Genomic DNA, 11,615 nt, shown 5'->3' on the forward strand with positions numbered 1-11,615 from the left:
AAAAAAGTGCACTTGCAAATTAACATACTTCCCGTAGCCACAAAATACTGTAATTTTGTCACTCTAAGAGTCTTTGGTGAATATCAGAAGGACACAATTGGATTCTGTATTTATTTTAGATTACATTTGTCCCAAGTTTAAGAGAAAGTGTAAATTGTGTGACATGTCACTGCTCCAGAGTTGAGCACATAGACAAGAATAATTGTGAGTGCGTGTGTTTGCTGCGGAGGAGCCCAGGAATCAGGCCGAACCAACTGAATTAGCGCTTGCCACGGATGGTTGCTTCCAGTTACCGCTTTACAAGAAAAGGTGATTATAACACCTTTTTTCTGAGAAAGGAAACTCTCAGAAAGGAAAGAACAGTTTTTTGCTTTGTTATTTGCTGCTCTCAGGAGATACACCACTTGTGGTTTTGAAAGTTTGAATTGCCTGTCACCAAACCCACCTTACCAGTCCCCGGGGGAAATGAAAAGTGTTCTTCCTTTCGTATTCATCAGTGGACCAGCGACTGTCAGGGAGCGTCCTGCGCTGCCGCGGGCTGCGCCAGACGTGGCCTTGATCCCAAAGGGCTTCGAACACGGAGCGGGCGGGGAGAGTAGTTCACTTCATGAGCACTCATGATCCGGGCAAGCTTCTCACTTCACTTAGCCTTCGCGCAGGAGCCCGTCGAAGAACAGCACATTCCTGGACGCCATCCTGCGGGTTGGTGCAATCAAGCCGAAGGAAAGAGCAACAGTGTCTGGAGAAAAGAGAGTAGCCTCATTCAGGAGATGATCTCACCCTGTTCTAGGACAGTCGTGCGAAACCTGGTTTATTCTGCCCTGCTTCCACAGGGCATATCAGCATCATTAGGTGGCCACACCCAGAGGAAACTCCCCAGGTGATTCCGAGGCCTCTCCTAACCTCTCTGCGCAGAGCAGGCTTTCTCAACCTCAGCACGGTGGCGTTTGGACCTGGTAATTCTGTGTTGGGGGCACTGCCTGTACATGGTAGGATGTTCACCAGCATCCCTGAACTCTACTCACTGGATGCCAGTAGCCGCCCAAATGTCCCCAGCTGTAACAACGAAAAATGTCTCCAGACATTGCCAAATGTCCCCTGGCATAGAGGGGACCGCAGTTGAGAACTACTGCTCCAGAGGAGAGCTCTCTTTTGGAGGAGAGCGTGCACAGGGAGGTGAGGAAGGCAGCAGAGATGGGGCCCTGAGGAGAAAGGACCGCATTGTCTGCAGCCTCACCAGGCGCCCAGGCTACCTGGTAGTAATAGCAGCAACAGCAGCTATGGTTTGAGAGCCTGCAGGGTTTTTATCCTAAAACGCATCCACAGGTAGGAACGATTACACCTTGCAAATCAGAAAGCAAAGGCTAAGCAATATTCCCGAGGTTATCAGATACTCCGTCACCAGGTTAGGATCTGAACCCAGGTCCTCCATGCTCTTTCTATTGCTGTAACAAGCGAGAGAACTAGTGATAAGCAGTGGAAATTTGAACAAAATAAGGTGCAATAGGGTCACATTAGAAAGCCTAGATTACTACTATGAGAAATTGGCTTTTTAGATGCAAGTGACATTCTTACTAATTTTGGACACCTTTTCTTAGGCAGTGGGATATTATCTTAGACCAAACTGTAAATTTTAGGAGGAAAATCTTGAGATAATTAAGAAGGCACAGACAGTCTTCAAGGGGAATAGTGAACAGAAAAACAACTAGTTATGATCCAGTTAGAAGCTTCAAGGAATAAATATGATATTTTGTTAGTGGTCTATGCATAGAAGAGAATAAATAGAAATTCAGGGAATAATTATTTTTTCTTATGTAAAGAGTGGCTCTACCAGATGGACACGCAACCAGAAATTAAATTTGGGTATATGTGTGGGGAATGGTCCTCTGACCTGAGGGAAGTTTCTGCTCTGTCATCATGTAAGTGAGAAGGGAAATGACTTGGGAGTCCCTGAGAGCCCATCCTGACTTAGAAAGTCACGTCACCCGTGAATCGCTGACCGCGTCCTCCCCAGAAGGGCAGGTGCAGGGAAAAGGAGAAAAGAGCAGTGATTATCTTGGGTGGGGGGACTGACCCGCATAGGAGAATGGGCTATGGCCGGGGAGGCCAGAGCAGATGGTGGCTCTGGCCTATGATGTGGCATGTGCTAGCAGGACACCTGACTCAGCGCCCGTTGTAGCTGCCGGGACAGTGAGCGCGGTCTCCTGGGTGATGCTCTGGATGTACCCTGCAGACTTTGCCTCTGTAGGCAGCACCGCACCCACCTCAACCCTCTCCCTGTCACTTCCACTAAAGAGACTGAGCCAGCCGGTGGTCCCAGCCACCTTGCCCTTACACAGAGCCCCAAATGCTGATTTTGAACAGCCCAGACTTTCACCATCTTGTGCCCCTCAGGTGACAGCATGCTTACCAGTCCCCGAGCAGTGAAGGGCCTGGGGTGACAGAGTTTAGCGTGAGAGTCCCCTTTGCATTTGCCCTCTGGCAGCAGGTATTGAGTGCACTGTGCCCTGTGTCCCCGTTCTGCTCGGCTGAGGCAGTACTGCAGACTGAACAGCTGGTGAGGAAAGTGTTTTGAGAATGTGCGAGCCAGACGCTAAAGTAGTCGAACGCAAATGTTCGTCTTGCTTCTTACGCAGTGCGATGACAACACTGGCTGCCAAGGGATTATTGAACATTACATTACGAATGGTAAAGAATAAAATTTCTGGCCATGAAGCCCAGGAAAACTGAGTAAAACTCCTAGAAATGACCCAAGCCGCCACTTTAAATACCATCTTCAGCTAAAGAAAAAAAGAAGATGTTGGGGGTGGGGGAGGCCAGTTGTGGGAGGTTATCAGAAAAAGCACAGTTCTCAGGGGTAAAGTTCTTATGCAGACTTAAGTCCCTGCCTTCACACTCATGAGTTTCTTGTGATTTAGTCATCTTTCTCTTCCTGGTACCAAGAGGGAAACTTACAAATGGAGATTTTCCTTATAAATGTAAATATCCCCTCTGAAGGGTACCTTCTCGTGTGCTTTTAGAGCTCCCCCTGCATCTGCTGTTTCTTAAAAATTATCAGTTCAAAACATCCTTATGCAAGAGGGATATTTCCCAGTGGCGTATTCTGCCCGACTCCAGTCCTTCAACTTAAAACCAGTTTATTGATCCCAACTCAAAATACCTTTTAAATACAAATTGTTTATATTACTAGGGATGTTTATAGTTCTGTTCTTCAGTGAGATTTCAGTAGTCTGTTTGAAAGTAGGCATAAAGAAATTTAAAATACAGAGATGCTTTTAAAGCCTTTATAAGTATGCCTTCTGTTGAGATCTCTAAGGCCTCGTAGAATGGTCCCCAGCGTGGCCTTCACTGAGTTTTCTTGTTTTGTTCTTGGACGTCCTCGTGGCCTGTGCCTGTCCTGCTTATCTCTAGCATCAGTGATCCAAATCTCTTTCTGACTTTTCTGATCTTCAGCGGTTTCCTTTTGAACTCCCCCCATGGGTTCCTCATGATTCTTCTTTCTCCTCTATAATATTTTTGTGTTGGTTTTATTTTTTGTCTTCCTTTTTTTAAGGAAGGCATCTATTAGTGAGCCCAGCCAAGGGAGTGAAAAACAAAAAAAAATCAACTCTCCTGTTGGGAAACAACCAGGAGTAAACAAACTTGACTTTTTGCATGTGAATTCACACATGGTAATGGTGGTAAGCAAATCAGGGCTTCCTGGCCAGAAGAAACAACCATTTTATCAGCAGAATTTTTTTCATGTTTCTACAGTATATCTTAGGCAGCAATGTCAAGAAAGAGAAAGAGAGAGAGAAAGAGAAAGAGTGAGTGAGAGAGAGACAAAGAAAGAAAAAGAAAGAAAGAAAAGGCAGGAAGGTAGAAAGGAAGAAAGAAGGAAAGAAAGGAAGGAAGAAAAGTTCACCATGCACTGATAACTCATCACTGCATATTGAATTTGGAGTCAGCTAATCCTCGAGCAACCAAAGCAAAACCCAACACACCAAGTCACTACCATAGTCAGAATTTGATTCATTATGGAAAGGCATTGTTGCCTAATGCTTTATCTAAAGACATCTGTGTGGCATGATTTTAGTAGTCTTTACATCAGACATTGGAAAAAGAGAGAAAAAGAAAGAGACCTCTCCTCTTATTTTGGCTTGTCAGATATAAACAGGAAACCTTTAGGCATCCCAGGTGCCCCTGTTGGTACCAAGATGGGCTGTGCTCACAATCGGGTATCTGTCTTCAGGCCAGATGAGGTGGAGGGGCATGCGATGCAACCATCCCCCATACACGAAAGTGTGCCTGTGCTCAGCCCCCATTTTGGTGGCTGCTTGGCTTGTTCCTATGAGAAAGTTGTGTCTTACAGCATCATTTGAACAACGCAGATGTGCCATTGGCAGCCCTATTCCCTACGTGGATGTGCTCTCCCTTACTCACTGGCCGGGCCCCCAGAGACTCATTGATAACTAGCCCGACTGCTCCAAGCTGCTTCATTAGAAGCAGGGATCAGCCCTCATGCATTCATTTCTCCCTAAGACTTGCGGGGGGAGACGAGGAGTGAGAGAGAGGTAGGGAAGCACGCCATTATCGGTTCCACTTTAATTTCATTTTACTGACTATCAAAAGTATTTATTTGGCTAGGTTACACCAAATAGATACATAAAAAGTTGCTTCTGAGCCATTGAGCCATTTCATAATTTAAACCATAACACACTCGTCATAGGAGCCTCAACCCTAATATGGCTCTTTTATCTCTTTGCCAAGGGTAGAAACTTAAAACATTATTCTGAAGAAAAATTCACATAGTTTATGGTTGATAATCAACCAGAAAGAAAGTCTAAAGGGAAATACTAAAATACTGAGGAGGCTTATATTTGTCAGAATTCTTGACATTGCAAGAAACAAAAACTCAACTTAAGCGGGAATGAGGAAGATTTTACTCCTGAACTTGAAAATTCCAAGGGAATTCAGGCAAAGTAGGATTCAGAGTCTCCAACAATATCATGGGTCTTGCTTGCTCTTTCCAGCTCTCTCTCCTTCTCTGATTGTGCTTATCTCTGTAGCTTTTTGTTTTCAGCATGATTCTTTCCTAATTCTGACAGTTTCTAGGCTTGTGAGAAGAAAAATTGCTACTGGCAAATCTACTTCCAAGAGAGAAAGAGAGAAAGAGAATGAGAGAGAGGCAGACATTTTTCCCACTTATTCCAGCTGAAAAGAATCCTGGAGGATTCTGGCTCGCCCATCCTGGGTCACAAGGCTATCTTCAAACTATGTGCAGACCACGCCATGTTAGGATTGACCAAGCCTGGGTTATGGACCATAGGATCCAACTGCATACAAGAAGAAGTTTCCTAATGGATGGAATCAAAAGAAGGGTGGGAAAATGTGTGGGTGATGGGATTCAGAGTAGGCTGCTCCAACATGCGCCACTCTGGTACACGGATTATTTCGAGCTGAAGACAATAAAGGTTCAGAGGACTCAGGAAGAACATTTGAGCTTCTTCCAAATTGCTTAAAAGAATTTAAAGCAGAAGGCCTGATCCAGGAAGGAGCTAATACCGTGAGATAACCATAGTACAATGTAAAATGGGTGTGATAGTAAAGGCACCAGCAAGCCCATCTTATGGAAATCCTGTCTCTCAGGCCACATTCTATATAGGCGGCCCAGTAAACAGTTACCTACTAAACATTTTCTTTGCCATCTCCATGTGAATTTCCTTCTCCTCTTTGAAGTCCCAAAACACTGGCCCCAACATCCTCCCCTGTCTTTAGTTAAGATGATATTTAAGGGGGCAACTTTGGCCATCGTGGCAAAGTTGCTCAGTTTTCCTGGGTTTCTCCCATGTACACATGTTATTAAACTTTGTTTTATTTTCTCCTGCTAACCTGCCTTTCTAATTATTTGATCAGCCCTAAGAAACTTAAGGGAAAGGGCCGGGGTCAGGGGGCTCCTCCCTCTTCCCCTACATGGGTCAGACCCACAGTGTAGGCCATCACACACCTGGACCCTGTCTAGAAATAAGCTAAAATAGGAAGAAAACTCTCACTTAGGGGCGTCACAGCGTATTGAATTTTGGGGTCAGCTAACCGTGGTTTCAAATACTATTGTGTATTCAGTAAAATAATTTAAACTCTCTGAAGCTCGCTTTATATATTTGCAAAATGTCCCTCAGAATAGTGGTCTGAGGGTTTGTCTGGTAAGTGCCTGGCACCCCATTAATTCCCGTAGTCATCAGAAGCACCACGGGAAGATGCCAGGTGTGTTCCCTGGGACATGTTTGTGTGTTTGTACAGAACACCTACATTCATTCAGCAACTTTCTCCTGGTTACAAAGAGTCTGTACTGCTCCCGGTATGGCACCTACTTATACCCGTTCCCCTCAGCAGCCCATACTGGATGTCAGTTTTTTGTTCCTTTCCTGTAACAAAGCTTCCATTTTATTTCTCCACTCCATCTCAGCTAGCCAATCACACTGTAACACAATCAACTAAATTTATCCCTGCAAGTGTGGGAATGAGGCTGCAAGTGTGGGAACGAGGGACATCTTCCTTTTAAGAAACTGCTCTTGCTGATATTGCATACACTTACTATTTTTTCTTAATTCTAGAAACGTACATAGTAGTCAAATGATGGAAATTTTTTGGAGCAACATAGCATTCCAGAATCCCTAAAATGTTACTAGTTAGCTAATCAGCTATGTAGGAAGCCAGATCTAATTGAGACACAAGATCAAGTAATAGGTATCAAAGACCATCCAAGTCGATAACAAGCTTTTATTTGGGACACAGGATCAAAGATGTTTGGTGTTCAGTGACATGCTGTTCCCAAAAGCTTGAGCCCACAAATGACATGTGACAATCAAAAGATGCTACCCTAGAGCTGGAGGTGAAGAAGATAATGATACGCTCACAATTAGGATGACCGTTTGTTTTGCTCCATCAACATGGTATAGGAATTCAAGGGCCACAGAGTCAGATCAATTTCAAGTATTTTTAATTATGGTAAAACAAACATAACATGAAATTTACCATTTTTAAGTGTACTTTGTGGCGTGAAGTCCATTCACATTATTGTGCAGCCCTCACCACCGTCCATCTCCAGCACTTGTCTATCTTCCCCGGCTGAAACTGTCCCCGCTCAAATTTGGTTTAATGATAAAATGGTTCATGCTTGTAAAGAAATACAGCGAATGAGCTCGTGCACACACATGCCCCTAGTACTCAGCTTCCCCAATTACAGCTTGTAACGTTTGCTTCAAATTGCCTCCCTTGCCTTCCTCTCCTTTTCTTTTTTAAGAAATGAAACACTTATTGATAGAATTCATTGTCCATTTCCCTGTATTCCACCCCCCAAAGTAGCCACTGTGTTCATAATTTTATAACATCTGTGGGTATCCATAAATAGCATATGGTACTGTTTTGTATGTTATTATATTTTTACTATATATAACTAGTATAAATATTGCGTATATTCTTCTGAAACTTTTCATCAACATTACTTTGACGTTCACCCATGTTAGTACCTGTAGCTTGAATTCATTCTTTTTAAACCGCAAATAATAGTTGATTGAGGGGATATACCGTGCCTTATCTGTTCTCCTATCCGTGGACATACTTAGTTTGCTTCTAAATTTTCCCTCTTACAAGCAGTGAGTTGATAAGTACTCTTACAGGGGTCTTTGTTCACAGCTGCAGGAATTTCTTTAGGCGCCACGTCAGCTCTGAGCATCCTTCTCCTTGCTGGCTATTGCCACATGCTCTCCACAGAGATTTCACCAATTTGCAGCATCTTCAGCAGTGAAGCCGAGTTCCCCTTGCCCCAGGACCTCACCAACATGGTCAGACTCTTGAAACTTTGCTAATCTGATAGACACAAAACAATATATTATCAGGTAAGGGCACTGCCCGCTTTGCTTTGAGACGATACTTTGCTGTGGGCCTGGATCATTTGGTTTCCTGTCCTGTTTTGGTTTTCCTGTTTATATCATTTGCCCGTTTTTCTGTTTGGTTTTTTTGTCTCCTTGATATTTAAAAGTTCTTTACATATTTCCGATATTTATCCTCTGTTATTATGTGTATCTTCTTTCAGTCTGTGGCCTGGATTTTCAGTTTTTCTATCGCCTTTGGAGTAAAGAAGTTTTACATTTTAGGATAGTTAAATTTATCAAGATATCTCATTTAGAAATTTTTTTAATATGAAAATAGGACTTTAAGAAATCCTTTATGAAAATCCACTTTTCCTTTTGATGACATTATAAAGATTAATAACACCTTTTATTGAGTACCCTGTGTCAGATAACTCATGTATGTTAAATCTAATCTTCACAGCAACACCGGAATGTAAGTAATTTGTGCCCCTGTTGCAGATGCGGAAACCAGCGCTCGGTCCCCCTAAATGATTTGTCCAAGGTCACAAAGCTGCTGAGTGACAACCCAGGAGGAGGTCTGAGTCTAGGTGTTTCTATAACTCGAAAGTCAGGTTCTTTTCATTCATAACCTTTCCATTTCGTCTCCTAAGAGGTACTCCCCTCGAAGGCTGCTCCAATCCATGGCAGGACTCCCCCCACAAATCTGGCTTCTACTCTCATGGCCCTTTCCTCCACCCTTTCCGTCTTGTTTCTTCCCCCGGCACTGATTCTTACAGGTAGGGTCAGAGTTCGGTGAACAGCGGGGAGGAGGGCGTCTCCAGCACGGTGCCTCACTGGGTAATACCACGAAGAACACCAGCTTGAGGGCCAAACTCAGGTCATGGAGTGCCGATCACGTGACCTGAAACCTCCTGTTCGTCATCTGAAGATCTGTGGAAAAGTGATCCAAGCGAGATTCTTTTTCTCTCATCCCTGATTTTCAGTTGAGCCTGAGGCTGAGGAGAGAACGTGCTTAGTTTCTCATGACCTCAGTGCAGACAGCTCCAGCGAAGGCCCCCCGAGAGGGACATTGCAGAGGAAATGGTCCCACCTGCTCACCGCCACCAGCGCCCCCACCCACGCCAACAAACCACTCCATGTTGGGGAGAGGTCGTGAGTCAGCTCTGGAAGGAGGAGTGTTTGGTTCATGAGAAGAACCCATTGCTTCTCCACCCTCCTGAGATGGGGGGACACCAAGAGAATTATTGCTAAACTTGGAGTGGCAGCAAGATAGAGGGACTGGATTTCAGTTCCTGCTGTGTATCTGCTCGACTGGCAGATGTACTTAACTGCTCCGCGCCTCTGAACGAGAAAAGAGCAGACTTGAGAAGACGTGGCCTGGAGGGCTCTCCGACGTGTGCACATACCACCACAGGGTCTGGTTTCTAAGGAGCAAGAAAGATGCATCCTGCATGTACCTACAGAGTAGACCGCAGCAGGACGCTGAGCTGAGAGCCCCAGGGACTAAAAGTACAGACAGCTCAGATGTGTGGTATGAGGTCCTGCTACGTTTCAGCCTGAAAGGACAACCAGTCTCTCCTAGGACCGCCATCGCAGGGGTGTCTGCTGGAGCGTGAGCTCCTTGTCGGTGGGACACGAAGGTGTCACCGTGTAAGAGCCAATCGCATAAGAGCCTCAGGGGATGTGTTGTGTATTTCAGGATCGTTTTTTGCATTTCTGAGGCAAGAAGGAGGAATGTAGAATCAGTGTGCAGGCTGTTCTTGACCTTGAATTATTCGTCAACATACATTTTTATCGCTTTGTGTCACATCTTTTCAGAAGCCCTTTGCAATAGAAGAAAATACCAGGGTGCCCCCTGCAGGACACCTGTAGCAATCGCAGGCGCTGCTTGGGCAACTCTATATAGGGGTTTGCGTCATCCCCGCTGCTCATCTGCAAGGAGTTTTAATGTCCTTCTTATCACAAATGGCAGGATTTCATTTTTTTTATGGCTGGGTAATATTCCATTGTATATATATACCACCTGTTTTAATCCATTCATCCATTAATGGACACTTAGGCTGTTTCCGTATCTTAGTTATTGTAAATAATGCTGCTACGAACATTCGGATGCATATCTTTCGAATCAGTGCTTTCATAGTCTTAGGATAATCACCCAGCAGCGGAATAACAGGGTCATATGGTAGTTCTATTCTTAATTTTTTGAAGAATCTCCATACTGTTTGCCAGGATGGACCTAGAGGGGCTTATGCTAAGCGAAATAAGTCAGACAGAGAAAGACAAATACCGTATAATTTCACTCACGTGTGGATTCTAAATAAATAAGCAAACAAACAAAATAAAAAAACAAACTCATAGGTACTGAGATCAGATTGGTTACCAGAGGGAAAGGGGGTTGGGGGTGGAGAAAGGGGTGAAGGGGGCAGATCGGATGGTGATGGTGATGGATAGTAAATAGACTGGTGGTGGTGAGCACTTTGCAGTGTAGACAGATGTCAAATTATAATGCTGTACACCTGACACTTATATAATAAAGACAAAGAAATGAAGTTCGATTCTTGTCATTGAGGTTAGCCTAGTAGGTACCTCCCGGGACACTCAGCAGGACCTAGTGTGGTGGCGGGTAGAACAGCTAACCACCAGTGGTGATTCTGGGCTGGGTAGGGGCTGGGCTGCTCTGGGGCTCACTGAGGAGGCTGCAGCAGCCCTGGGGATGAGCCATTCTTCTCGAGATTGCTCCATCAGCAGGAAAGCAGAGCCCTCTCCCACAGGTGGCCCAGGGACCGCCACACCTGCTCTCTCTGTTCATTTGAGGCTGATGTCACCTTGGAGACAGTTGCCTGAGTACTGAGGGGAACTCAGTCTAAATGATTTATTCTACATTCTCTGAAACAGCCTCCAAAATGGACGTGCCGGGTGGAGGGCTTCGCCTCGGGTGGAATTTAAACCAACCAGCCCGGCAGACACCACAACTCTGTTCCAAGACCCCAGGTGTCCGCTGGCCACAGCTCTTTGCCACACTCATGCCTGATGGCAGTGCAGAGCCAGACCATCAGTGGGGGCCCGCGGTCAAAAACAGCTGGGTGGCTGCAGCCTCTTCATTTAGCAAGGTCACACCCTGGTCAGCGACATCCTCGTGTTGCATTTAATTTATATGTGTATTTATTTATATTGTTGCATTTAAAATATGTGTAGATGATATAGATATAGATGCAGACACAAATAGAGATACAGACATATAGATGTATGACCTCCAATCCATTTATTTTCTCTTCTGTGATTTTCTTTTTTCTTACCTCTCTCTGCTCTGCATCCCCCCCATCCCCTCCACCCATCTTCAATCCCCTTTCTTGTGCTGCCTCATCCGTCCCCCAGCTTGTGCAGGCCATCAGGGCAGAGACCTTGCTGTTTTGTTCATCTCTGTATCCCCTCAGGAGGCCCACTTGCTGAAGGAATGAGTGGTAGAAGACAATAATGCTCCAAGAGGCCAGTATGGAGCTTTCGTCACAGCATCACTAAATCACTACACAGTGCTTTCTCACCACCTCCTGAAGCGTCTGCAGAACAGGACTCTCACATCTGGTTTGCAAGGTGAAGGTGGAGCCATGTTTTGGCGGGGGGGCTGGTTTCCAGGAACCCAGGCAAAACACACCTTGGATCCTCTGACTCAGGCCACACTCTTGAGACATGGGACAAGCAAAGCCCTGGGAAGGGCACCCGCCCAGAGCTGGGCTGCCCACCCTATCTCCTGGGAACTGCTTT

This window comes from Equus przewalskii, chromosome 14 (assembly GCF_037783145.1).
Source record: "Equus przewalskii isolate Varuska chromosome 14, EquPr2, whole genome shotgun sequence".
Classification (NCBI taxonomy): domain Eukaryota; kingdom Metazoa; phylum Chordata; class Mammalia; order Perissodactyla; family Equidae; genus Equus; species Equus przewalskii.